The following is a 5561-nucleotide window of genomic DNA, read 5'->3' as shown; positions in this document are numbered from 1 at the left end:
AAAATTCCCTGTTCCAGCTCGAAATTTATTTAAATTTTTAAATTCCCTGTTCCAGCTCGGATTTTATTTAAATTTAAAAATTTCCTATTTCAATAAAAATGATAATTCTTTCGCATAACTACCAGTTTCAACTCAAAATTTTTTAAAAATTGAAAAATCCTTGTTCAAATCCGGAATTTTAATACTTTTCAAAAAATTTCCGATTCAGATAAAAAGAAATTTTTTTAGTGAAATTCCCTTTTCCAATTCATAAATTTAATTTTTTTCGAAAATATCCCGTTTCAACTTAGAATTAGAATCCATTCTTTAAAAAAATTCCCTGTTCCAGCTCGAAATTTATTTAAAATTTTAAATTCCCTGTTCCAAGAAAAATTATAATTCTTTAAAAAAATTCCCTGTTCCAGCTCGGATTTTATTTAAATTTTAACCTTCCTTATTTCAAGAAAAATGATAATTCTTTCGCATAGCTACCAGTTTCAACTCAGAATTGGTTAAAAATTAAAAATTCCTTGTTCAAATCCGGAATTTTAATACTTTTCGAAAAATTTCCGTTTCAAATAAAAATAAATTTTTTTGTGAAATTCCCTTTTCCAATTCATCAGTTTAATTTATTTCGAAAATATCCCGTTTTCACTTAAAATTGGAATTATTTCTTTTAAACAATTCCCTGTTCCAGCTCGGGATTTATTTAAATTTGAAAATTCCCTTTTTCAAGAAAAATTATAATTCTTTTGGATAAATACCAAATTCCACTCATAATTGATCAAAAATTGAAAATTTCCTGCTTCAACTCATAATTATAATTCTTTGGAAAATTTTCCTGTTCCAATTCAGAATTTAGTTCCTTTTCAAAAATTTGTAGTACTAGCTTGGAATTTGTTAACATTTTTTAATTCCCGTTTCCAAGTCACAATTATTATTACTTTGGACCAAACAAATTTGCAACTAAAAATTTGTAAAAAACAAACAAACTGAAAGTTCCCTCTTCAAATTAAAAGTTACATTATTTTAATTTTAAATAGTTCAAAAATCCTTCAAAGGCCTCGAAATTTTATTTCAAAATCTTCAAAAACATCTACATGCTGTTTTACATTTTTTCAAATTAATTTTTTTTTTATTACTGCCAAATTACAGAAATTTTCTTAAAATCTTTCACATTTATTTTTTAAAATGTGAATCGTTATAATTTTTTTTAAATATTGTCTTAAAATTAGTTTATCAGAATAGAAAATCATTTTAAATTTTTTGGGGCAATGTTTTTTATTCTTCTGAAGATTCATCGATTTATCGGTGCACGAAGAAAATTATTTTAAAATATTCGAAATCATTTCAAATTTTAAAGTAATTTTGAATTTTTTCAAATATTCTGAATATCTCTTCAACTTAATCGATTTTTTTCAAGAAAAATAGTTGCTCAATTGTTATTTAAACATCAAAATGAAAAAGTCTAACTTATTAATTAAATTTGTTTTAATAGAAGAATTAAAATTGTTACTTTCAAAGTTTAGTTTTTTTTCTTTAGTATTGAATATTTAATTTATAATTATTGATTTTTAATTAACAGTCAGATATTTCTAAATATTAAGTAACTGCTATTTTTTAATTGATTTTTTTTTAATTCAATGGTTTAAAAATGAAATAGTTTAGAGTGGAATAATATTTCAAATGTAATAAGAGCCTTTAATTTTAAAAATATTATTTCAAAGTTATTTTTAAATTAAAAATAGTTTATAAATTTTCAATAGGACGTATGGGAAATATTCTGTAGGAAAAATTTACAGGGTGGCCGTTTTAATCAAAGGAAAAAAAATCCCAGTCATTTCCCGGTTCGCAAACATTTTTCACGGTCAATGAAATTGAAAAAATCAAACTCTAACGCCAAAATTTTTTCCATTGAAGAAAATTCACCTGTTAAAAATTCGGATTTCCTTGAACTTTTAACAGTTCATTTTTCAAAATTAAATTTTCAACTACTGAAAATTGAAAATTCAAATTTTGACAATTTAATTTTCTTCGATTTAAAGAAAATTAAAAGTTTATACCATTTTCAACACTAAGAAAATTCAAGACAATTCAAATTTAAAGAAAATTAATCACTTAAAAATTCAACTCATTAAAATTGAAGAACATTCCATTTTCAACTGTTGAAAATTCACCTGTTATTTGCTTAAAATTCACATCTCTTTAATGTTAAAAATTAAATTTTCAACTGTTAAAATTAAAAAATTCAGTTTTTTAACAATTTTTAACCGCTAAAAAATGTAGTTTCCAACTTCAACAGTAAAAAATTCAAGATAATTGAAAATTCAATTTTCATTTCTCAAAATTAGAAATATAACTGGTAAAAAATTCAAAGAATAAAAATTTATGAAAATGCACCTTTTAACAATTCACTTTTCTTTCATTTTAAACAGTTAATTACTCAAAATTAATTTTTCGGCAGCTGAAAATTGAAAAACAAATTTTGAAAATTCAATACTTCATTTTTGAAAATTCAATTTTCGACTGATGAACATTGAAAAATCAAATTTCGATTTTTTTTTTCTATTTTCAATAGTTAATTTCATTTCTCGGTTTTTTCCCAATTCTAAAACATTGTTGACAATCAATGCAATTTGAAAAATCGGATTCTGAGGCCAAAAAATTTTCCATTTGAAGTAATAAAAACTGAGCTGGAAATTAAAGCACTCAAATTGGAACTCTTGAATTTAAAAATTTTAAAACTGAATTTAAAAGTTTTTTATGTAAAAAATTTGGTATTCCCAAATTAATTTTTTTTAACTTCTATAAATTATAGAATTGAAAGATTCAGTTCCGAAAATATAAATCCACGTTATTATTTTTAATGCTCTAAATTGAAAAATCAATCAATGCATTTAAAATATTTTTAAATTAAATAATTTTAAGAAATTTTAAGCTAGAAACAGTAAACATAAAACGATTACAGTTTTTTAAATGAAAATTTCATTTCCAATTTTTAATTAATTTTGAATTTTATCTTAATTTTATATATTTCTTTGACTTCCTTGAATTTTTTCAAAGAATTTGATTTCAATTGGTATTTATACATCAAAATTCAACGATTTGACTTAAAAATTACTCCTTTTTTATAATAGAACAATTAAAATTGTAACGTTTAAAGGTAAGTTTAAGTACAATTTTATTTTTAAAATCACTAATTAATATATAGTCACAGTTGATTAACTAAAAATGAGTTTTTTAATCAAAAATCTTTGATTTTAAAAGCTTCTAAATTTTTATTTTTTAAGTTTTTAAAACTGCATTTAAAAATTTTTTAAATTAAAATGTACGTTTAAGAATTAAAAATCTAAAATGGAACACTTTTAAAGTGAATGATTTTCGATTATTTTAAAAATGGTTAAAATCAAAGAAAGTTTGACAGATTTTATTTTTCTGCAAATCTGTAAAATTCTGGGTCAAAAAATAAATTCACTGTCATTTTCCAATCTCATAAAAAATCGAGCTCTATTCTAATAATTTTTCCATTTAAAGTAATAAACAATAAATAAACTTTTCGATTGAACAATTTTAAATAAAATGCAGATAAATGGCAAAATTGAGAATTTTTATAAAATATAGAGTTCAAAGTTTCAGATTAAGTTCCAAAAATATAAGTCCACGTTAACATTTTCATTACTTTGAATAAAAGAATCAAGCAATGAACTTTAAAAATGTTCAAAAATTTATTATTTTCAAGAATTTTAAGCTAGACACATTAAAAATTGAAATATAATTTTTTTTTAACTTAACAGAAAATCCTGAAAACAGAAAATTTAAACAGATTTTAAGAGATTTCAAAAATTATCAAAAAATAACCTCGAAGATTTTAAGGCTTCTTTTTCAATTTACAGGATTTTCCAAAAATTGCAGGAAAAAATCGATTAATTTAAAAATATATTTGAATGTTCCGAAAAAAAATGTTAACACACTTCGTTCAAATTGCTTGAAATCATTTCAAATTTTAAAATAATTTTGAATCCTTTCAAAACTTATTTAAAAATATCTAAATTCTAAATATTTCTCAAAATTACTCAAATTTTTTCTACAAAAAATAATTGTTCAATTGTTATTTAGACGTCAAAATTTAACAATTTCACTTACCAATTAAACATTTTTTAAATAGAACAGTTAAAATTGTAACATTGAAAATTTAAAAGCTAAATAAACTATTTTCAAACTAAATGGGTTAAAAATTGCATAATTTAGACTTAAACAATATCTTGAAATTTAATAAAACTGAATAAAAATTATTTTCAATCAAGACACATAAATTTATTATTTGCATTAAGGTTATGTAATTAAATATTGGCTATTATTTCTAAAATAATTTTTTTTTTTTTTAAATATCTCCATTACAATAATTTTTTCTAATGTAGCGATGTTGAAAAATGAAAATGTGAATTCAATTTTCAAAATTATATGTACATACACATTTTAATGAAAATAATTATTTAATGATTTTTGTGTTCTTTACTCATTAATTAATTATTAATAGATTCTGCCAAGATTGATATTTTTTAGAATTAGTTAAAAGCTTTTAAGTAATTAAAGTTAAACAAAGACATGTTCAAATTTCAAAAATATTAAAAGTAAAAATTATTTAAATGTTTCATTGAAAATAATTTTTTAAAGCTTTAAATTATTTGAATTTTCACTGAAAATAATGGTTGAAATTATTTCAATAGAAATAAAGATATTCAGAAATTTAAATTGAAAAAACTGAAATATTTTCTTGATGAAAATTCAACTATTTAAAAAAATTTGTTCTTGTATTTATTTAATTAAAAATCCATCTGTTTTAAGAGAAATTTCATATTTTTTGATATAAATGCATTTGCCTGGTAGAGAATTCAACTATTTTGTTAAAAATTCATCCTTTTTGGTAGAAGAAACAAGTTTATTTTTCAACAATTTAGTTAAAAAGTCATTCTTTTTGGATAAAAATTCGTCTTCTTGATGGAAAATTATTTTTTTTTTTTCATAGAAACTTATTTCTTTTTTTAAATTTCATATTTTGATCGTGAAAACTTGACTGAAATCTCTTTTAACGGAAAATTCAACTAATTTTTTTTTGAAAATTTATCTTTTTGATTTAAAACTTGATCTGCTTTAGAAGAAACTTAATTTTTTTGTTGCTAAAGTTTGCTATTTTTAGTTGAAAATTCATCTGTGCGGTTTAAAATTGAATTATTTTGTTGAAATTTAATCTTTTTTAACTGAAAATTCAACTACTTGGATAAAAATCTAACTACATTGTTATTTTTTTTTTTCATTGAAATTTTATTTTTATTTTCTTTAGTTGAAAATTTAACTGTTTAGTAGAATATACTGTTTTTTTGTGTATAAAATTTTTTTTTAACAAATTCAATTTTCTTCCATTTTAAATTTTCAACAATTGAATTTTCATTTTTTGAAAATACAATTATCAATTTTCCTCCATTTTCATAAATTTTCAAGAGTTGTAAATTTAAGTTTTTAAAGAAAAATTAGAGTTGAAAATTCAATTTCAAATTTTCTTCAATTTTCAACAATTGAATTTT

The 5561-nt window shown here is 20.9% G+C and overlaps 1 protein-coding gene across 2 annotated transcripts in view; it reads right to left on the bottom strand.

Moving 5' to 3' along the window:
* The window catches only part of LOC117180103 (macoilin), a 61636-nt gene that overhangs the window by 6689 nt on the left and 49386 nt on the right, over positions 1-5561 (bottom strand). The window lies entirely within an intron of this gene.

The sequence above is a fragment of the Belonocnema kinseyi genome, chromosome 9 (assembly GCF_010883055.1).
Source record: "Belonocnema kinseyi isolate 2016_QV_RU_SX_M_011 chromosome 9, B_treatae_v1, whole genome shotgun sequence".
NCBI lineage: Eukaryota > Metazoa > Arthropoda > Insecta > Hymenoptera > Cynipidae > Belonocnema > Belonocnema kinseyi.
The sequence above is the reverse complement of the archived record's forward strand: the minus strand, read 5'-3'. Positions and strand labels throughout refer to the sequence as shown.